This window comes from Palaemon carinicauda, chromosome 22, assembly GCF_036898095.1.
Source record: "Palaemon carinicauda isolate YSFRI2023 chromosome 22, ASM3689809v2, whole genome shotgun sequence".
In the NCBI taxonomy this organism is placed as follows: Eukaryota; Metazoa; Arthropoda; class Malacostraca; order Decapoda; family Palaemonidae; genus Palaemon; species Palaemon carinicauda.
Genome location: NC_090746.1, coordinates 49,982,343 through 50,006,042, shown reverse-complemented (window position 1 = coordinate 50,006,042; position 23,700 = coordinate 49,982,343). Strand labels below are relative to the sequence as shown.

The 23,700-nt window shown below is 49.1% G+C and overlaps 1 protein-coding gene across 2 annotated transcripts in view; it reads right to left on the bottom strand.

Moving 5' to 3' along the window:
* Taf2 (TATA-box binding protein associated factor 2) overlaps positions 1–23,497 on the bottom strand; it is a 365,232-nt gene extending 341,735 nt beyond the window's left edge. The window contains exon 1 of one of the 2 annotated variants that reach the window (XM_068346184.1): positions 23,111–23,497. The gene's annotated coding sequence lies outside the window, so the exon portion shown is untranslated. The remainder of the gene's footprint in view (positions 1–23,110) is intronic. The other variant, XM_068346183.1, reaches the window with a different exon arrangement.
* Positions 23,498–23,700: the final 203 nt, after the last annotated feature.

Here is a 23,700-nt window from a genome sequence, read left to right as displayed (position 1 = left end):
ACGCCGAAAGTAAACCCAATGTAAATAGCGTGGTTTGTATTTCGGTTACGGAACAAAGCGTGGTTTGTATTCAGTTACGGAACAAATGACAAATTCGTAGATAATTTGTATTTTTCCTAACGATACAAACCTAGCTATTTACCGTTATGAGCCCGCCAGCCCTGTCCCCCAAGATAAGTCCTACCTCTAAGTAAAGTGGAGTATTCTCCGGTGTGTGAGGGGGGGAGGGGTAGCTAGCTACCACTCCCCTACACCCCTGCTAACTAGCGCGGGGGTAATACACCCTCGTTATATTCTAATGGCTTGCCATTTCAGCTAAGCTAAAAGGTAAACCCAATGTAAATAGCTAAGGTTTGTATGGTTAGGAAACCCTCGTTAAAACTTTATGGCTCGTCATCGGCTGTCGCCAAAGTAATCACCCCATGTAAATAGCTAGGTTTGTATCGTTAGGAAAAATACAAATTATCTACGAATTTGTCATGTTAAGAATGACAAAAAAAAAAAAAAAGAAAAAAAAAAAGAGGAGAGAGAGAGAGAGAGAGAGAGACGGTGTCAATCAAAAGGTAAGTAATTATTTGTAATTTACTTTTAACATAACGTATGGATTTATTTGTGATTTACTTTTAGTTTGTGACCTAGGGAAGGGGGGGTCTGGCTTGGCCCCCCCCTAGAGGTTGTGACTTGGGAAAGGGGGTTCAGGGGGCTTGGTTCCCAGTTAGGGGTTGTGACCTGGGAACTACTAGGTTAGGTTAGGTGGGTTTGTTAGGTTCTGTACCCTTTTACAAATTTCAATAGTGTTAAATAATCGCGTTTTGGCCTGTTTTCAGCCACTTATACGAACCATATATTTTTCCAACAGGTTATCTTGTGCTTATTTTGCCTTTCTGACCACTATTATTGCTGCAAATCAATCGTTTATGACATTTCGGTTACGGATGACAAATTCGTAGATAATTTGTATTTTTCCTAACCATACAAACCTTAGCTATTTAATTAGGGTATTACTTTCGGCGTAGCTGAAACCACGAGCCATTAGATTTTTAACGAGGGTTTGCTACCCTCTCGCTAGTTAGCGAGGGGGTAGGGAGGGGTAGCTAGCGACCCCTCCCGCCCTCACACACCGGTGAATAGCTCACTTTGCTTAGAGGTAGGACTTCACGGGGGACAGGGCTGGCGGGCAAGTTTAATTAAATAGCTAAGATTTGTATGGTTAGGAAAAATACAAATTATCTACGAATTTGTCATCCGTAACCGAAATACAAACCATGCTATTTAATTAGGGAGACTTAACCCTTAGGTAGGGTGGTAAGTCCCAGCCGTACTGGCTTTGGCTTTTGCCCCGGGACTCAGTATCTGAGTGTGTAGAACTCAAGATAAGGAGTCTCTGCACCTCGCAAGTGCCTTGCTCTGCAAGGACCGCGGCCTACGTAAGCTAATGTGTGAAGGAGTGAAGTGTGACTCGTCCTAGGAAGTTGACCTGGAGTCCTTTACATGGATATCTAGGTTAGGACGATCCCAATACCACCTCGTAGGGGTCTGGGGACGTGACAGTATTAACTTAATACTAGGAACACAAGGAAACATGGTTTACCTGCAGTGGTTTGAGGTCAGCTGTGCAGAGAACCCAGGATGCTGCTTTCTCCAAGAGAGGGGAGAATGAAGAAAAGAATAAGGGCCAGGCATACCTTTTCATTCGTGCAGACTAAAACCGGGTAACAATGCCCTCAACCTTCTGCTACTTGTCCATTAAGGAGCCTGAGGTTTAAACCAGCTGTTGTGCTGCCACCACAGGGCCGATAGAGAACGTATCGAGCCTCCTGTGGGTTACGTCCTGCAGGTAGTGGGCTGTGAAGGTCGTTTGACGCTTCCACACCCCTGCTTGTAGAACCTGCGTCACAGAGTAATTTCTCTTGAATGCCAGGGACGTGGTGATGCCTCTGACATCGTGCGTCCTAGGGCGATGTGACGGAGGAGGGTCAGGATTCAGGGAATGGTGGATAACCCTGCGAATCAAAGCTGAGATTGTATTCTTAGTGACCCTCCTTTTCGTCCTTCCTGTGCTCACAAACAATGCTTGCACTTGAGGACGGATTGTAGCTGTTCTCTTAAGGTAGAGCCTCAGACTCCTTACTGGGCACAGTAGGAGATGGTCTGGGTCATCTGTTACCGAACGGAGACTCGAGATCCGGAAGGAGTCGAACCGGGGGTCCGGAACTCCTGGATTCTGAGTCTTAGCTACAAACTCAAGGACGAATCTGAAAGTTACCTCCCCCCATCCCCTTGAATGGGTGATGTCATACGAAGGACCAAGAAGTTCGCTGACTCGCTTGGCTGAGGCCAAAGCAAGCAGGAACACCATCTTCCAAGTCAGGAGGCAATCTGAAGCCTGGCGTAATGGTTCGAAAGGAGATCTCTTAAGAGACCTGAGGACTCGAACCACGTTCCATGGAGGAGGTCTCACTTCCGACTGGGGGCAATAGCCTTTCACTGCCGAGACTGAAAGGCGCATTTCTTCCCGCAAATACACGTGGAACTCCGCTATTGCTGGAATAATGGCATCGAGTGGAGAGATACCCCTTCCACAACACCAACCACAGAAGACTCTCCACTTTGCCTGGTAGACACCTGCGGATGACTTTCGCAGGTGTCAAGACATCCTTTCCGCATCTTGTTACGAAAATCCTCTCTCTGTGAGGAGACGCTGGATAGTCTCCAGACGTGAAGTCGTAGCAATGCTACGGCTTTGTGGAAGATGTTGGCATGTGGTTGTCTGAGTAGCTTGTGTCGAGGAGGAAGTTTTCTCGGGAGTTCCGTCAGGAGTTGCAGAAGGTCCGGGAACCACTCTGCGTGATGCCATAGCGGAGCTATTAAGGTCATTGAAAGGTTGACCGATATTCTGGTCTTGTTGAGTACTCTTCTCATCAGACAGAACGGGGAAAAGGCGTACACGTCGATGTTGTCCCACCGTTTTTGAAAGGCATCTTGCCAGAGTGCCTTGGGGTCCGGGACTGGGGAGCAGTACAGCGGGAGCTTGAAATTCAAGGCTGTCGTGAACAGATCCACCGTCGGGGAACCCCACAAAGTCAGGACTTTGTTGGCTACTAGACAATCCAAAGACCACTCGGTACTCACTATCTGAGATGCCCTGCTCAGACTGTCGGCAAGCACATTCCTCTTGCTTGGAATGAAGCGAGCTGATAGTGGAATCGAGTGGACTTCGGTCCATCTCAGTATCTCTACTGCAAGATGGGATAGCTGCTGTGAAAAGGTACCTCCCTGCTTGTTGATGTAAGCTACTACCATGGTGTTGCCGCTCATCACCACCACGGAGTGACCCGCCAGGTACTGTTGGAACTGCTGAAGTGCCAGATACACGGCCTTCATTTCTAGCAGGTTTATGTGGAGGTGCTTTTCTGATTCTGACCATAGGCCTGAGGTCCTGTGGTTCAGAACGTGGGCCCCCCACCCTTTTTTTGAGGCATCCGAAAACAGCATCAAATCCGGCAGGAGGACAAGAAGATCCACTCCCTTTCGTAGGTTTTCCTCTGTCAACCACTACTGGAGATCCGTCCGTTCCACAGGACCCATTGGGACCAAGATGTCCGGGGAATCGTGACCTTGATTCCACCGGGACATGAGTGGCCATTGCAGGGATCTCATCCAGAGGCGACCATTTGGAACTAGACGGGCCAGAGAAGAAAGGTGACTGAGGAGACATAACCACGATTGGCCTGGGAGTTCTTCTCGTCTGAGGAAAGAAACTGTGACCTTCCTCAGCCTTGCCATCCTGTCGTCTTATGGGAAGGCTTTGTGGAGATTGGTGTCCAAGATCATGCCTAGATATACCAGTCGTTGAGTTGGCAGCAGAGAAGACTTCTCGAGATTTACCATGATCCCTAGATCATGGCAAAGTCCCAGAAGCTTGTCTCGGTGTCGTAGAAGGGTCGACTCCGAGTCTGCCAGGATCCGCCAGTCGTCCAGATAGCGGAGGAGGCGGATGCCGATCCTGTGTGCCCACGAAGAAATCAGTGTGAACACCCTGGTGAAAACCTGTGCCGTGGAGAGACCGAAACACAGCACCTTGAACTGGTAGATCTTGTTGTCTAGGCTGAATCTTAGGTACTTCCTTGAAGACGGATGGACTGGGATCTGGAAGTACGCGTCCTTCAAGTCCAGTGTACACATGAAGTTTTGTGGTCTCACCGCAAGTCTGACCGTGTCTGCCATCTCCATGCTGAACGGGGTTTGTTTGACAAACCTGTTCAGGGTAGAGAGGTTGATGAGTGGTCTCCAGCCTCCAGACGTCTTCTTTACAAGAAAGAGTCGACTGAAGAAGCCTGGGGAACCGTCGACGACCTCCTGGAGAGCGCCCTTCTTCAACATGGTCTGGACCTCTGCCCGTAGGGCTTGGCCCCTTGCCGATCCCATGACAAAGGAACTCAACGACACTGGATCCGCTGTCAGGAGAGGAAGAGATGTTATGAACGGGACGCGATATCCCTGACCGATTACGGAAATCGTCCAGGAATCGGCCCCGAGTTGCTGCCACCTGTCTGGGCAACTTTGAAGGCATCCCCCCACTGGTGGACATGCAGGGGGACTGCCAATCCTAGCGTTTGCAGCCTCGGCCGCTCCCTCTAGGATTCTTTCCTTCCCTGGAGGACTTTTTGCCTTTCCTGTCTTTGAGAGGAAAAGGCTTTGACAGGAAAGGGCTTCGACACCGTTGCCTTCGCTGCCACAGCCGGTTTCCTTGTCTTGGGCGGGCGAGGTTGTTGAGGTGCCGGAGGTTTATAGGGCTTAGATGTAAGAGCCCTATGGAGGAGGGAGTCCTGGTTGGACTTCCTCCACCTCTCGGCTGCCTGCTCCAAGTCTATAGGCTCGAACAGGTTCTTCCCTAGAAGGGAAGAATGTCTGAGCCTGCTGACCTCGACGGCTGGGACCTTCGCGTGGAACCTCTCAGCCACCGCATCACAACGTTTCAGGACTGAGTTGGCCCACAAGTTCGAGACTTGATGGGCCAGAAACTCAATGGTGCATGTGCCCGAGAGGAGGAAGGTCTCCAAGGCCTTCCTGGTGCTCTCCTTAGACAAATCTTCGGATCACAACAGGATGCCAAGAGATCCCAGCCAGAGGTCAAGCCACGAATTAGCCTGCATGGCGCACTTCGCGACTTTCTCCTGGCTTATGATCTCAGTCGCCGAGAAAGTCACCTGCCGGCTGAAGAGTCTCTCAAGAGGGACTCCCTTAGTAAGCTCTTCCACAGAGTGGTGAAGGGGAAGAGCTAAACAAGCCTCCTCTAAGATCTCGAAGTACCTTCTCTGTTGGATGCGAGGAGGCAGGAGGAGTTTGTTGCCACGGCTGGAGGAGGCGAGCTCGGAGAGCTGGCCCTTGACTTTATCCCTGGCACTCTTCACCCCTTGGGACCAGGGCAAAGCTGCACTGGCCTTAGTGGGTTTCTGGGTGCCAAAGACTCGGTCCAGGACCGTGTCCTTGCCCTCGCGAGGAGGCATCTCAGGATAGGGGATCCTGTTGAGATGCCTCATCAGAGTCAAGACTTGCCAGAAGGCATGCTCTGACACTAGTGGCTCCCCTCCTGGTGAACTGGCAGCGAAGTCTCCCGTCCCCAAAGGCTCTTCTTGGGGGGACACGTGGACGTTCTCCACGTCTAGTAGGTTCTGGACGGATCCTTGAGGATGACTTGGGAACAGTCTTGGAATCATTGGGCTCCTTCCCGGGAGGAATACAGGACTCCAACAACAACGTCTAAGGGCTCCTCTCTGCTCCTACCTGGGACGATTCTCCCATTGGTGCAATGGGAGAACGCCTCACCTCGTCTGATTCCCCGAGGACGAAAAATGCTCGTCCACGGGAGAGAGAGAAAACGTCTGGGGGGGAGAGGGAGCCTTCCTCAAGGATGTTCGAGGGGCCAGCTTGACCCTCGGAGAAGCAGGGCTGGGGAGTCGGGACTCTGAACATCCGACTCCGACTCCGACTCCTATAATTTTTTAGAACCGGCTCCGACTCCGACTCCAATTTAAAAAAATAGGAATAATTAAATATTTTTATATAATTTTTCTTATTTTAATTTGCCTATTAGTCAAAATAGCATTTCATCATTACTAGCCTACTAGCCTAGTAAGTAATTGTTTTATTGAAAACATTTCACGTAATTTCTTGTAGGCTACTGTATTTAGCTTTTCCTAGGTTACACGAAACTGTAATCAAAACACCTGTCATTTCGAGATGTTTACATATAAATAATGTAAATAATGCTCTCGTTCCTGTAGGCTCGCATGGTGGCTCGCGCGGTAGTTCGCGCGGTCGCTGTGCCTCCCGATCGCGCGATGGAATCCCACTACGATCGTGCTCGGGCGATTGGTCGCGCGCGTGCGTGAGCGCGGGGATGTTGGCGAGGGCACGTGGGCGAGCGTTGGCGCGCAGGCGAGCGATGGCGTGCAGGCGAGTGATGGCGCGCAGGCGAGCGATGGCACGTAGGGCGTACAGGAGAGCAACTGCGCACAGGAGGGTGCGCGCGGACGCGTAGGGATCTCCGGGATGGCGAGAGGGCGCGTGGGAGTAGGAGCGCGTGGGCGCTCAGGAGATCGAGGGCGCGCAGAAGCATGATCCGAAGCATCAGGAAGTGCAGGCGGAGGTGCAAGGGATTGCACGCGTGAAGGAGATGGTTCGCGAGCGCGTGGGCGAGCAGGATCTCGGCGAGCTCTAGGCGAGCACCCACGCGCAGGGGTGTTCCCCCTAGTGCGTGGACGAACAGGAGGGCGAGCAGCAGGGTCTGGAGTCTGCGCGCGATGGCTGACGCTGAAGAGAAGGAGAAGCTATAGTCTTCCTTCTTGTGCCCAGATCCGGAGATCGTGGGCACGCAGGCGAACGATGGCGTGCAGGCAAACGCTGGCGCGCAGGAGAAGAGCGCTGGCGAGCAGGAGATCGTGGGCGCGCGGGGCGCGCATCAGGATGAAAGGCGTGCTGCTGTACGCTGGCGAGGAGAAGACCGCTGGCGAACGGGAGAGCGCTGGCAAGCAGGAGAGCGCTAAAGAGCAGGAGAACAATGGAGAGAAGTCTCAGCTGCAGGAGGTCTCTGGGGCGTTGTCTCCGAAGATGAAGTTCTACGAAGAGAAAGCTTCACCATAAGAGAGCGCTTGCGCGCAATTGCACACAAGCGCGCAGGAAAACATTGAAGCGCAGGGGATACCTGGTGCTTATGCCCCGAAGTGCCCGTTGGAAAACGGGATGCGTGGGCGCCCAACGCGCGTCAGCAGCCAGGAACGGGGACGGCAGGTCCGAAGGTCTGGTAGGCGAAGGAGAACGATCGGCAGAGAGGTCCAAAGAAGCAGCTGCAACGGTCGGAGCACAGCGAGGAGGATCCTCTGCGGGGGACTGCAATAGCGAAGAGCAGAAGAGGCGCCTCCTAACTCCCTTGTGAGAAGAAGGAAGACCTCTACGGCGAAGGGGAAGGCGAGCCTTCCAACGGATACGTCCTCTAGGGGCGGCAGGCAGACCATCCTCAGTCCTCCGAAGAGGAGTCTCTGTCAGTGAACTCCCCCGAGGGAGAGAATCACCTGCAGGAGAGACCGTAGGACTTAGCTCCTCCCTCGAAGGATGTTCGGAGGGGGAACTAAGCCTTCAGCTGCAACTCGTCGGAGGCCCCTGACACAACAACGTCGACGATAGACAGAGGGTCAACCTCTGCTATCACCGGCGACTGTTTGACAGCAGCCCCCAAGTGGATTAAGTCAAACAGGGCTTCCCTGGAGGGCGAGCCCTTAAGCCCCAAGGAAGCCCAAAGCTGCAACAAATCATCATTATTCACAGAATTATAAGATAAATCCTCCCCCGAGGGAGGAGGAGGAGCTGCCTCGCTATGGGAGGCAACTCCCTCTCCTGAACCCCGAGGTCGGTCAACAAAAGAACGGCCTACGCTACCACTCGACAGTCTCTCGGAAGAGGCCGCTCGAGCGGGAGCTTCGGAGGAGGTTCGGGCTACGGAAGAAGAGTCTCTGGATTTTTCTTTTTTCAAGGAAACCCTTGAAGGAGAAAGATCCCTTTTGGACTTCTTCTTCCGGCGCCGGGAAAACCTCTCCCACTGGGAGGTAGACCACTCCCTACACTCGCTGCAAACTTTGTCCTTGTTACACCGTTGGCCCCTGCAGAACGGACATAAGGTGTGGGAGTCAGTTTCGACCGCCGACATATAAGTGCCACATGGGCGGTCAGGTAATCCGGGGCACTTCCGCATAATGGTAGAGGCCAACTTCCAAACACACACTGAAAGAAAAAGCAAAAGATTAAGGCTGTCAATAAGCGAGGGTGAGAGCAGACACGTCTGTTCATCACCCGAGCCAAAAGCAAAGTGAGCTATTCATCGGTGTGTGAGGGGGGAGGGGTAGCTAGCTACCCCTCCCTACCCCCTCGCTAACTAGCGAGAGGGTAGTAAACCCACGTTAAAAATCTAATGGCTCGTCGTTTCAGCTACGCCGAAAGTAATACCCTAATTAAATAGCGTGGTTTGTATTTCGGTTACGGAACAAAACCCGGTTTCCCATTGGGGTCCCCCATAATTGTCTTTATTTTAGGGGTCCAAAAACTCATGAACGGGTGATTTGCCCCAATAATCATGGTCAGAAATGCATAAAACACAAGATAGCAAGTAGGAAAAATATATGGTTCATGTATTTGGCTAGAAATTAAAGTATAATATATTTACCACGAATTGTTTTTAACTTATGAAAAAGTAATAAAAGGAAAACAATAGCTTTGCATAATTTGGCAGTATATGGAGACCATGGTCTTGTAAACATATACCCATAATAAAGAACATTTTCCCCATAATGAAAAATGATTTGACAAGTAATAAGAAAGATATCGCCTGTCCCAACAATCTACATTCACCCCTTATCCCGGATGGGAGTGAATACCGGTATAGTTCTTTGAGACAATCATATACTTTATTACATGTCAAATCGATTTTCTTATGGGGAAAATGTTTATCTTTGTGTGAAATACAGTATATGAAGTTAGGGTATTTGTTTACAAGAGCACGCTCTCCATTTACTCCAAAATTATGCAGTCCTGCAGCTCTCCTCTTCTTGTACAGTAATAAGGAGGTGCTTTAAATGGGGGGAAAGCACAAAATGTCAAGATATGTTGAGGAAAGGGGGGAAGGGTTATAAAAAAAACTAGCTTGGTTTCATCACTAAACAACCTGGAACTAACATCGTCGATATAGTTAACCTGACAGAAGTTTGTGATACAGCGTACATTTGATATTTATTCAAAATACAGTATATACTAAATTAAAAATGGAGTAATTACTCAAAAGTGTCCAAAAAATGTACAATTCCCAAATAGTTACTCCATTTTTAATACAGTATAGTATATATTTTGAATATACGGTATGTCAAATGTACGCTGGCATAACAAACTTCTGTTAGGTTGACTATGTTGACGATGTCACTTCCAGGTCGTTTAGTGAGGAAACCAAGATGACAAATTCGTAGATAATTTGTATTTTTCCTAACTATACAAACCTTAGCTATTTAATATGGGTTATTACTTCGGCATAGCTGAAATGACGAGCCATTAGAATTCTAATGAGGGTCTACTACCCCACCGCTAGTTAGCGGGGGGTAGGGAGGGGTAGCTTGCTAACACCCCCCCCCACACACACACACCTGTGAATACTTCACTTTGCTTAGAGGTAAGACTTCACGGGGGACAGGGCTGGCGGGCAAGTTTGGTTAAATAGCTAAGGTTTGTATAGTTGGGAAAAATACAAATTATCTACGAATTTGTCATTTGTTCCGTAACTGAAATACAAACCCCGCTATTTGATATGGGTGACTCACCCCTTACGAAGGGTGGTAAGTCCCTGCCATACTGGCCTTGGCTTTGCCCGGAGACTCAATATTTGAGTGTGTAAGTACTCAAGAAATAACGAGTCCCTGCACCTTGCTAGCATTGCTGTGTAACTGCTGCGGCCTACATAAGATGTGTGTCAAGGTGAGAAGTGACTAGTCCTAGGAAGTTGACCTGGAGTTCTTCAGATGGAATTCTAGGCTAGGACTCTCCCAATACCACCTCGTCAGGGTACGGGGATGTGACAGTATTAACCTTATACTAGGAACACAAGGAAGCATGGTTTACCTGCAGTGGTTTGAGGTCAGCTGTGCAGAGAACCCAGGATGCTGCTTTCTCCAAGGGAGGAGAGGATGAAGAAAAGAATAAGGGCCAGACAAACTTTTTCATTCATGCAGACTAAAACCGGGTAACAATGTCCTCAACCTTCTGCTACCTGTCCATTAAGGAGCCTGAGGTTAGATCAGCTGTTGTGCATCCACCACAGGGCCAATAGAGAACGTATCGAGTCTCCTGTGAGTCACGTCTTGCAGGTAGGGCTGTGAAGGTCGTCTGACGCTTCCACACCCCAGCTTGCAGGACCTGCGTCACTGAATAGTTTTTCTTGAAGGCCAGGGACGTAGCTATGCCCCTGACATCATGTGCTCTAAGGTGACGTGACGGAGGAGGGTCAGGATTCAAGGCTAGATGTATTACCTTGCGAATCCAGGCCGAGATGGTATTCCTAGTGACCCTCCTCTTCGTTTTCCTAGGGCTCACAAACAAGGCTTGCACCTGGGGACGAACTGCAGCTGTTCTTTTAAGATACAACCTCAGACTCCTTACTGGGCACAGTAGGAGATGGTCTGGGTCATCTGTTACAGAACGAAGACTCGAAACCTGGAAAGAGTCGAACCTAGAGTTCGGCACTCCCGGATTCTGAGTCTTGGCAGCAACAAAGTCAGGGACGAACCTGAACGTTACCTTCCCCCATCCCCTTGAATGGGCGATGTCGTATGAGAGACCATGAAGTTCGCTGACTCGTTTGGCCGAAGCCAAAGCTAGCAGGAACACCGTCTTCCAAGTAAGGTGGCGATCTGAAGCCTGGCGTAATGGTTCGTAGGGAGGTCTCTTCAGAGACCTGAGAACTCGAACCATGTTCCATGGAGGAGGTCTCACTTCAGACTGAGGGCAGGTAAGTTAATAACTCCGTATGAGTAGAGAAAGTTCCAGTGAGGAAGAAATGTCCATTCCTTTGAGCCTGAAGGCTAGACTTAAGGCTGAGCGATAGCCTTTCACCGCCGAGACTGAAAGGAGCATTTCTTCCCGCAAATACACGAAGAACTCCGCTTTTGCTAGAATAGTGGTATCGAGTGGAGAGATACCCCTTTCACGACACCAACCACAGAAAACTCGCCACTTCGCCTGGTAGACCCCTGCGGATGACCTGCGCAGGTGTCCAGACATCCTATTCGCAACTTGCTGCGAAAATCCTCTCTCACCGAGGAGGTACTGGATAGTCTCCAGGCGTGAAGTCGAAGCGAAGCTACGGCTTTGTGGAAGATGTTGGCGTGTGGTTGTTTGAGTAGCTCGTGACATGGAGGGAGTTCTCTCGGGAGCTCCGTAAGGAGTTGCAGAAGGTCCGGAAACCACTCTGCATGATGCCATAGTGGAGCTATCAGGGTCATTGATAGATTGACCGATATTCTGGTCTTGTTGAGCACCCTCCTCATCAGACAGAACGGGGGAAAGGCGTATACATCGATGTTGTCCCACCGTTGTTGGAAGGCATCTTGCCAGAGAGCCTTGGGGTCCGGGACTGGGGAGCAGTACAGCGGGAGCTTGAAATTCAGCGCTGTAACGAACAGATCCACCGTCGGGGAACCCCACAAAGTCAGGACTTTGTTGACTACTTGACGATCCAAAGACCATTCGGTACTCACTATCTGCGTCGCTCTGCTCAGACTGTCGGCGAGCACATTCCTCTTGCCTGGAATGAAGCGAGCCGATAGTGTGACCGAGTGGACTTTGGACCATCTCAGTATCTCTACTGCAAGATGGGATAGCTGTTCTGAAAAGGTACCTCCCTGCTTGTTGATATAAGCCACCACTGTGGTGTTGTCGCTCATCACCACCACAGAGTGGCCCGCCAGGACCTGATGGAACTTCTGAAGTGCCAGGAATACGGCCTTCATTTCTAGCAGGTTTATGTGGAGGTACTTTTCAGATTCTGACCATAGGCCTGAGGTCCTGTGGTTCAGAACGTGGGCCCCCCACCCTTTCTTTGATGCGTCCGAAAACAACATCAAATCCGGGGGAAGGACGAGAAGATCCACTCCCTTTCGTAGGTTCTCGTCTGCCACCCACCACTGAAGGTCCGTCTGTTCCGTAGGACCCATAGGGATCAGAGTGTCCGGGGAATCGTGTCCTTGATTCCACCGAGACTAGAATCGCCACCGGAGAGATTTCATTCTGAGGCGACCATTGGGAACCAGACGGGCCAGGGAAGAGAGATGGCCGAGGAGACGTAACCATGTTTGGGCTGGAAGTTCTTCTCGTTTGAGGAAAGGACTTGCGACCTTCCTCAGCCTTGCTATCCTGTCGTCTTATGGGAAGGCTTTGTGGAGATTGGTATCTATGACCATGCCTAGGTATACCAGTTTCTGAGAGGGCTGCAGAGAGGACTTCTCGAGATTTACCATGATCCCTAGATCCTGGCAAAGTTCGAGAAGCTTGTCTCGGTGGCGATGAAGGGTTTCCTCCGAGTCTGCTAGGATCAGCCAGTCGTCCAGGTAACGGAGGAGACGGATACCGATCCTGTGAGCCCAAGATGATATCAGGGTGAACACTCTGGTGAACACTTGAAGAGCTGTGGAGAGACCGAAGCACAGCACCTTGAACTGGTAGATCTTGTTGTCTAGGCAAAATCTTAAGTACTTCCTTGAAGACAGGTAGACTGGGATCTGGAAGTACGCGTCCTTCAGGTCCAGTGTGCACATGAAGTCTTGTGGTCTCACTGCAAGTCTGACCGTGTCTGCCGTCTCCATGCTGAACGGTGTCTGTTTGACAAACCCGTTCAGGGTAGAGAGGTTGATGACTGGTCTCCAGCCTCCAGATGCCTTCTTTACAAGAAAGAGTCGACTGTAGAAGCCTGGGGACCCGTCTGCCACCTCTTGGAGAGCGTCCTTATTCAACATGGTCTCGACTTCTGCCCGGAGGGCTTGCCCCCTTACCGATCCCATGGTAAGGGGGCTCAATGACACTGGCTTCGCTGTCAGGAGAGGTAGAGATGGTGTGAACGGGACGCGATATCCCTGACCGATCACGGAAATCGTCCAGGTATCTGCCCCGAGTTGCTGCCACCTTGTCGCGCAACTTTGTAGGCATCCCCCCACTGGTGGACATGTAGGGGGACTGCCAATCCTAGCGTTTACGGCCTCGGCCGCTCCCTCTGGGATTTTTACCTCCCCTGTCCTTGCCAGGAAAGGGCTTAGACACCTTTGGCTTTGCTGCTGTCGTCTTCTTCGCATTCTTAGCTGGATGGGGCTGTTAAGTTGCTGGAGGTTTGTAGGGCCTCGATGTCAGGGCCTTATGGAGGGGGGAATCCTGGTTGGACTTCCTCCAACTCTCAGCAGCTCGCTCCACGTCCTTAGGCTCAAACAAACTCTTACAGAGTACGGAAGAATGTCTGAGCCTGCTAACGTCGGAACTGGGGACCTTCTGGTGAAATCCCTCAGCCACTGTGTCCCGTCGTTTCAGGATCGTATTGGCCCACAAGCTCGAGACTTGGTGGGCCAGAAATTCGATGGTCCGCGTGCCTGAGAGTAAGAATGTCTCCAGTGCCTTCCTGGTGCTTTCCTTGGACAGATCCTCAGACTGCACCAGGATGCCCAGAAACCCCAGCCAGATGTCAAGCCACGAGGTTGCCTGCATGGCACACTTCGCCACCTTCTCCTGGTTTAGGATCTCAGTAGCAGAATACGAAACATGCCGGTTGGAGAGTCTCTCTTGAGTGACTCCCCCAGTGAGTTCTTCCACAGAATGGTGAACAGGAAGACCCAAACAAGTCTCCTCTAAGATCTCAAAATACCTCCTCTGGTGGACTCGAGGAGGAGGGAGGAGCTTGTTACCGGCGCTGGATCTGTTGGACGAGGCAAGCTCAGAGAGCTGGCCTTCGACTTTGTCTCTGGCACTCTTCATCCCTTGTGACCAGGGCAAAGCTGCACTGGCCCTAGAGGGTTTCTGGATGCCATAGACTCGGTCCAAGACCCCGTCCTTACCCTCACGAGGAGGAATCTCTGGGTCCGGAAACCCGTTGAGATTTCTTATTGTGGCGGGATGTTACAAAACAACCCCCACACCCTTGATCACACTAACTGACAAATGTCTCCTCTGCACAAACTTTCCCCTTACGTTATCAACTGGACTCTTGGACAGAAGGAAAATGAAAACAAAACATAACCTTAACACTATATTCTTAAAAGTAACCGCAATCAAAATTATTACTACAGTATACTTGAAACTAAAGATATCATACAAACACAAAAAAAACTTAACATACAAAATAAATAACAATTACCACATTCACATAAACCCGGAGAAAAAAATATCAAAACTTAAAACTAAGATGCACCACAACCAAATATGTTTATATATATATTTTAGGGACACCAATACAGTCGTCCACACACTGCCAACTGTCTTTAATGGCAAACTACCACAGCTCTGTGGGTAACACTACAGCAAGGGCCAATGTGCCATAGCTGCCTCCCTAATCGGGGTCGTAATCATCATCGTCATCGTTAACATCATCATCAATAACAGCAATCAAAATTCATTCGGTCCGGGTCATCAACATTTAACTAAATCTGAACAGTCGTATCCAGTTCCTTATCATAAGCCAGGTCGTCAATCAATATTCAAAATATAAGCTCTCCAAAGGAGGAATCACGGCCTGCCAAAATAAAAAAGAAAAACACTTATGAACACTCCTAGCTAACTAAACTATCGCACTATAATCAAAGATAAATAATAAACTGTTCCTATCATTCACAATCACGACAAGCAAAGATAAATAAAACTGTACTTACTCAGAAAATCAATAATCACTTCCAACGCTGGTAAGAAAAACAAATATAATCCAGCATTCACACACGCAACTGCCTTAAGCTGCAGTCAAATAAAAAAAAGCATTCTCCCAAGACATTCACCACTGTCGTAACCTAACTAAAAACATAAACAAACAATCTCATTTAAACCAACAGTCTTTCTCACCACAAACAATCGATACACTAACTACTTTCGCTCGCTAACACAATCTCTCTCTCTCTCTCTCTCCCTCTCTCTGGATTTAGCAAAAGAAAATAAACAAAAAATAAAACAAAAATTAATCCTCCACATCATGAGGGTCAGAACTTGCCAGAACGCATGTTCTGACTCTTGAAGCTCTCCTCCCGAAGGGCTAGCAGCAAAGTCTCCTGTCCCCAGTGGCTATTCCTGGGGGAAGTCGTGGACATTCTCCGAAGGTCTAGCTGGCTCCTGTCTGATCCTTGCAGAAGACTTAGGTAAAGTCTTCGAGTCCTTCGGCTCCCTCCTGGGAGGGATACAGGTCTCTAGTAATGATGGATGCAGGCTCTTCTCTACCCCTGTGCGAGAAGACTTCTCAGGGAGAGGCGGAGTTTCCCCCATTGGTGCGATGGTGGAACGGACTGGCTCGTCCGACTCCCCTGAGGATGGGAAATCCTCATATGCAGGGGAGGGAGAGAAAGTCTGGGGGGGGAGAGGGAGCCTTGCGCAAGGATTTCCAAGGAGACAGCTTAGCCCTCGGAGAAGTCACCACGGAGGGGACTCCTCTCTTCCTCTTCAGGGGAGAAGAAGCCGCCACTGTTTTGTGACCCAGTTCAGAGAACACAGGCTTAAAAGCCTGCATGAGAGCTCTGACTATGGTCCCAAACCAAGGCTGCTGGCTGACAGTCGCGCTGTCAGACACTCCCTCTGGAGGGAAGGGGATCGATCGATCCCTAGGAGTCGACAAACGAGGGTTCACCTGAAACGAAGCTGAAGAAAAAGCGTCCTTAGACCTGTCCGGAAACCTCCCCTCCTCCGGCGAGCACGCTATTTTGCGCTTGCGAGGAGGGGAACGAGACAATGACCTGTCCGCCTGAAGCCTTGTGAAATCGCGTGCGGGATCGCGGCGCAAATTGCACGATGAGCCCTGCCCTGGATCGCGTGCGGGAGGATTGTGTGCGGTAGGAATTTCGCGCGTGTGCGAGGGTGATGGCGAGGGCGCGCATAGGTGATGGCGAGGGCGTGCAGCGCACAGGAGCTGGAAAGTGGGCGGGTTGAAGGCTAGATGGGCGCTTGCGCGTGAGCAATCATTTGATCGCCCGTGCGCGGGCGCGCAGGAACCTGCTGAAGAGCCCGTACGGGCGAGACTGTTGGGCGCGCATGCGCAGGAGAAATGTCACTAGCGCGTGGGCGTGGAGCGCGTGTATCTGGAAGCACGGGGCGAGGGCGCAATTGCGCAGCCTCGTGATAGCGCAAAGGTGAATTTGCGCGCTGGCGGTACAGGAACTGACCCGAGAAGATCGTGGGCGCGCATGGCGCGCATCAGGATGCGGGCGCACAGGAGTGCGCTGCTGCAATGGGCGCGCAACAGGATTCGGGCGCACAGGTGTGCGCTGCTGAGTTGGGCGCGCATCGCGCGCAACAGGATTCGACCGCACAGGAGTGCGCAGTTTGGATGGAGAGTGCAGGGGTACCTGTGAGTGCCCGTGCGCTAACTTAGGTACCTCCTGGACTGCGCGCTGGAACGTATAGGGGTGCGCTGGCGCGCCGGTGAGCGTTTACGCGCCGGTGAGCGTTTGCGCGCTGTATCAGGAACAACTGCGACTGCGCGCTCAACTCCAGAAGTGCGCTGAGGCACTGGAGATGACCTGGCCGCGAGATGTCCTGCAGCCTCACGTGTGGAATCGCGCTGCAAATCGCGTGATGGGCTCTGCCCTGGGTCGCAAGCGCGCGCGTGGGTGCGCGGGCAAGCGATGGTGCGCAGAGGCATGGACTGGCGATGACAGGGGGTGCGCAGAAGGCTGGATGAGCGCTCGCGCAAGAAGGCGACTGTTCGCGCGCGGGCGCGCAGGATCCTACCGAAGAGCCCGTGAGGGCGATAACGTTTGGCGTGCGCGCAGGAGATAATCTCCTAGCGCGCGGGCGCGCATTACAGCGCATATCTGGCTGAAGCGATGGGTGTGCACGGCGCACTTGCGCAACCTCATGGGGGCGCGTTGGAGACTGCGCACGATGGCGCGCAGATGAGCGCTGGCGAGCAGGGGAAGAGGTTATTCTCTCCACTGCGCCCAGATCCGAAGATCGTGGGCGTGCCTGGCACGCAGGAGAACGTGGGCACGCATGGCGCGCAGAAGTGCGCTAGCGATCTGGAGAGCGCTGGAGTCCCGGTGAGCGCCTGTGCGCTATCTCAGGAGACTCCAGTGCTGCGCGCTGGCCCACTATATCAGGATTTTTTGCAGGTGCGCGCTTGCGCGCAGTAGTGCACTGAAGATCTGGAGAGCGCTGAAGTTCCGGTGAGCGCCTGTGCGCTATATCAGGAACCTCCATAGATGTGCGCTGGCGCTGATGCGTAGGTGAGCGCTAGCGCGCTATAACAGAAACAGTTGGTGAGCGCTGGCGCGCTATGGCAGTAACAATTGCAGGTGCGGGCTGGCGCGCAGTGACAGAAACAACTGCTTGTGCGCGCAAGCGCGCAGGTGAGCGTTGGCGCCCTATGACAAGAACATCTGCATGCGATCGCTGGAGCGCAGGAGATCGTTGGCGCGCAGGGGATACCTGGCGCTTAAGGGACTTAGGCACCAATTTGTGCTCACGCCCTTTATGCCCTGAAGGGACCGTTGCCCGTTTTACAACGGGATGAGAAGGCGCCCACAGCGCATCGGCAGCCAGGAACAGTGACGGCAGGTCAGCAGGTCTGGTGGGTGGAAGGTAGGCGTGCCCTTTGTAAGGACGACCTTAAACCAAAGGAGATCGCGAACGATCTGCGGAGAGGTCCAAGGATGTAGCTGGCAGGGTCGGTGAACGACGTCAAGGTTCTTCTGCGGAGGATTGCGGTGATGACGAGCCGAAGAGGCACCTTCTAACACCCTTGTGAGGTGAAGGAGGACCTCTACGCAAAGGCGAAGGCGAGCTTTACGCCTTATACGCCCTCTGGGGGCCGTGGGGTCAGCGGGCTGACCATCAGCAGTCCTCCGAAGAGGAGTCTCTGTGAATGAACTCCCCCGAGGGGGAGAATCACCAGCAGGAGAGACCGTAGGAATTAGCTCCTCCCTCGAAGGATGTTCGGAGGGGGGAACTAAGCCTTGAGCTACAACAGCAACATCGGGAGCAGAGGTTTGTGACAACTCATCAGAAGCCTCTGCCACAACAACGTCGACGATAGACAGAGGATCGATCTCTGCTACCGTCGGCGACTGTTTGACAGCTGCTCACAACTTGATCATGTCAAACAGGGCTTCCTTGGAGGGCAAACCCTGAAGCCCCAAGGAAGCCCAAAGCTGTAATAAATCATTATTAGATACAGGCATTATAATATCCTCCTCCAGGGGAGGAAGAGGAGGAGGAGGAGGAGGAGCTGCCTCGCTATGGGAGGCAACTCCCTCTCCCATACCGCGAGATCGGTCAACAGAACTACGGTTTACGCCACCACTCGACGGCTTCTCGGGAAAAACCGATCAAGTGGGAGCTTCCGAGGAGGTTTAGGCCACGGAAGAAGAGTCCTTGTGATTTTCTCTTTTCAAAGAAACCTTTGAAGGAGAAATATCCCGGTTGGACTTCTTCTTCCGGCGCCGAGAAAACCTCTCCCACTGGGAGGTAGACCACTCCCTACACTCACCACAAATATTATCTTTATTACACCGTTGGCCCCTACAATAAGGACACAAGGTGTGGGGATCCGTGTCGACCGCCGACATAAACGTGCCACAAGGGCGGTCAGGTAAACTAGGACACTTATGCAAGCAGAGGCCAACTTCACATACACTCTGTCAAAGGAAAAGCAAAAGAAAGATTGGTAATGGCTGTCCAAAAGAGGCGAGGGTGAAAGCGGACACGTCCGACTGCCACCTGAGCCGAGAGCAAAGTGAGTTAAATCACAGGAGTGTGTGAGGGGGGGGATGTAGCAAGCTACCCTCCCTATCCCCCGCTAACTAGCGGTGGGGTAGTAAACCCTCGTTAAAATTCTAATGGCTCGTTATTTCAGCTACGCCGAAAGTAATTACCCATATTAGATAGCGTGGTTTGTATTTCAGTTACGGAACAAATTAAGATTTAATATTACCTTGCCAGGAGGGGTGCCAGTTGGGAAGCAAACACAGCATTGAGAACAAGTCTTAGGGTAAGCTAAGGATATGGCAGTCTAAGAGTAAGTAAGTAGGTAAGGATAAGGCTCATAGGTTAGGTAAGGTGGTGTCTTGGGTTTGTTTCCCGGTAATTTTGTATATTATTACATCTAGTGACTACGCACAAGAAATATATGATTTCCTATAGCAAATAACGAGATTTAACAGGATTTGATATCCATTTCAATCGCAAACAAACAGATCAACCAATTCGGTTAGTTATAAGTTGACGAATTGGTTGTGATGTTATTACGGATGAAATGAATGAGAAAACCAGTTAAACCACGATATCTACTATAAGAAATCATATATTTCCTGTACGAAATCACACAATGAAATACAATACAAATGAACCATATAAATATTAACACATATACTGAGTTAAAATATATAAACAACAGATGACGGGGACGATAACATTAGCAACGTTACCAATGATTGACAGGACTACCAACGATGCCGAATGGTACACAGTGTTACCAACGGCACGATGTCATTACTAGAGGTAGAAATAAATTTTTCCATACGTAAACTAAATAATACTACCATAAAAATATTACACAATAAATAAAGAGTACCAAAAGGCCACAGAACCTAACAAACCCACCTAACCTTGCCTAGAAGTACCCCGGTCACAAAACATATATAATAAGAATGAGCGAATGACTTACCTTGATACACAGTACTACCAACGGAGACGAATGGTACACAGAACTACCAACGACACGATGTCATTACTAGAGCTAGAACTGCTAAATATCTCCTCAGATATATTCAATAATTTCTCCATATAAAAAGTACAGAAAGGCCACAGAACCTAACAAACCCACCTAACCTTGCCTAGAAGTACCCCGGTCACAAAACACATATAATAAGAATGGGGGAATGACTTACCTTGATACACAGTACTACCAACGGAGACGAATGGTACACAGAACTACCAACGACACGATGGCATTACTAGAGCTAGAACTGCTAAATATCTCCTCAGATATATTCAATAATTTCTCCATATAACTGGTACGAAATATATAAAAAGTACAGAAAGGCCACAGAACCTAACAAACCCACCTAACCTTGCCTAGAAGTACCCCGGTCACAAAACACGAATAATGACTATTGAGGAATGACTTACTTTTATGAAGGAAACGTCGAAACTTGGTGGACTCGGAAGGAAGAGGATGACGGATTAACTTCTATGACTGGGATGTGGATGGTTGGGGGTCATCGGGGTCTTGAGGGTAGGGGGGGTCGATTGGCTGATGTTGTAAAGGAGGGTAGAGGCGACTGGCAGTAATGAAAAAGTGGTGCAGCAACGAATGACGGGGGTAGTAGTGGGTGAAAAAGAACCTGGAAAAATATTGCTTGAAATGTCCAGGTATGATTCCAGGCCTCTGAACCCACTCCTTCACTTCTCTCCAGAGACGTTCTATATTTTGAGTATGGATGGTTGGGTCTAGGGGGTCAATGAAATTCTCCGAATGATTAATCGACTTATGAACGTAACCAATTTCCGATAAAGAGTTGTATGCAGCCCACTTATCACTGATAATAATACTACCACGTTTAATATACTTCTGGATGAGGGGAATTAGAGTAGCAGAATCTCGTTTAGTAGAAAGGGGGGGAACTAAAGGGATAATGAAAAATTTCTTGGACACACGATCAATACCCCCAAAGACCCATATGGCACTTAACGGTCTACCACGGTTGTATTTACATTTACCAAAATGAGTTTCGTCTATTTCAACAGTAACTCCATCACCACCAATCGCCTCTTGGTTATCGAAGAAGTATTCGGTAACCTCAGAACAGAAACTTCTCCAATCCACACTAGTCTTTGAAGATATGTCTATACCTTCCATGAGGGTCTCATGGACCGAATGTTTATGCAAAAACTGGTTCGCACATAATATTATCTTCCATGGGGGTAGCCGACTTTGGTCCAAAAAAGTACCTTTATAGGTCGAAACAGTATACCCACAACGACGTTTCTTCTTAGTTTTACGGATGGTGGTTACAGTAGAGCAATAAAACCCGTGAATGTCTGCCCTATAAGATAAAAGCGAATGACACTTGGGGCAGTTTAAACTTTGAGGGATAACATTGTGAGATTTAAGAAAATGATCAACATAACCTGAATTATCACCAAAATCACCATGGAATTGAGCAACTGCTTTTAGATACGGAATGCTGCAACCGGTACAAGTTTCTATATGTTCCATCTAAAAATACGGGAAAAAAAACGCACTAGTAACGAAGGACGAGTAACTAGGTCAAAGGTTAAAACGGGAAAGGCAGGGGAACAATGGGTCGGAAACCAGCGCATACAGAGATAAAGGAATGGGGGGGTAGGGAGATATCTCAATAGGCCTAGAGAGATGATTGGTTAAGGGAAAAACAACGAACAAAAGAGAAAACATGTATGAACTAAATACGGAAACAAGACGAAAGAAAAAGTTTTATAAGACAGAGAGAAAAGGAACTAACCAACAAAAATAATTACAAACAATATAGGAAGATAAAATGGAATGAACGTTAAATAATAGGGAATGGGAATATAAAATGAGGAGATCATACCGAGAATTAACAGGATAAAAAAACTAGCCCAGGGTAAGAATTTATGTGAAACCGGGAAGGGATAAAGAAATAACCCAACAAATAAAACCAATATAGGAAGGTAAAATGGAATAATATTGAATGGGAATAAAAAATGAAAAAATAACACTAATAAAAAGAGTAAAAGGGGGAGAGGAAACTCCTGCGCAGGGGGCGGGGGGATATATGCGCAGATCGGAAACTGATGGAACGAACGTATGTACAAATGGGAAAGGAATTAACAAAACACATAAACCCAATATAGGAAGGTAAAATGGAATGTATGATAAATTATATTGAATGGGAATATAAAATGAGAAAATAATACGGTAATAAAAAGAGTAATAATGGAGAGAAACGAAGGACGGAAGGTGGGGCGAACGAACAAACGAACAAATGGGTGCTAATGTTAGCATGAAACGCTAACATTTGATCTACATCAGGTATGGAATTCTAACATTTAATCTACATCAGGCGTTGGCAGCGCTGGTTACTGTATTACTACAAGAAATAACCTTTGAAACGGCTCCTCCCAAATATATCCAGGTATACTGATTTGTCTTTTTCTACGGTAATAATAAATACCAGAAAGAAATGTATAGAGAAGAAAAGGACTGAATTACGGTTATATATCGATTCCCCAGTATGTTTTCCCCACCCAAAACCCCGAGTTCCCACTGGGGGTCCCCCATTATCGGCGGATATAGATGTATATATATTTCTGTAACTATTCATTTGCGACGGGAACGAGTGTTATTTTCGAAGGGAGCGTAATTTTTCCTATAAGAAAAAGTAGTTGGAATACCAGGATACATTGAGATGTATTAATATACAATGAAACCACCTAAACTTTCCACCCTATCCTAACAGCCGTGTCCTTACCTACTTAACCTGACGGGGGGGGGGGGCTAACGCTCCCCTGCGACCCCCTTATTCTAAGTTAAACATAATAATACATACAAGTGGCTGCTATCATACATACACCCCCAATTCGCCACATAAGAAACGTGGAAATTATAAAAAAAAATTTTATATAGTTATAAAAAAATTGCCTGCCATAGCCTGGTTTCCCCACCAGTTTTTCACTCCTGACTTTACAAATTTTACACCCGGTCTGTCCCAACCAGCTACAAAGGCTCCCAATGGCCTCGGTCACTGGCCAACGGTGACAGTTGAAGGGCTTTAGGGTGAAAATAATTTACGTTGCCCTTTGGATTAACAACAGTTCTACCACCTTAAAATTTTATACAACTTACAGCCTTCCAGTATTATACAGCTTGATCACAAATATCAAACTAAATTGCTGCTTTAAGAATGCGACCAGGGAACTTCAACATTTCTCGAGTAGACAATAGACAGACTTTGCGACGTTTGTTTTGATCACTAGGTTTAGTAGCTTCCTCTTCTTCTTACGATTCCATTTCATTCCTTGGAGACTGGATCTTGCACCGGCGTTCACTTGATTATTCACTTGATGTAGTTTCTCACTATTATTAACCTTTTAAGAAAGTACAGTAGGCTTCACCATCAATTAAGGGCTCACAATTTATGATTCACCTGACATCTTAGGAATAAACAAAATAATGAGGCTTTAAACTCAATATTCAACAAAGATAAGAAAGCTGTTCATGTTTGTAATACTAGTGGGTATCGCCCAAGCTGATCCCTCTGCCGGGCCCAGTTCTCTCCCAGCAGTTGCAGAAGTCGACTGTCTTCGATTCATCAAAGAAAGTCCGAGACCTTCATCTCATGATTTTCTCTCCCTAGCCACGAAGAAAAGGTTTGGAATCTCGAAGAAATGTTTAGACTTCCTAGAGGAATATAAAACAAAGTCTACCAGAAGGCA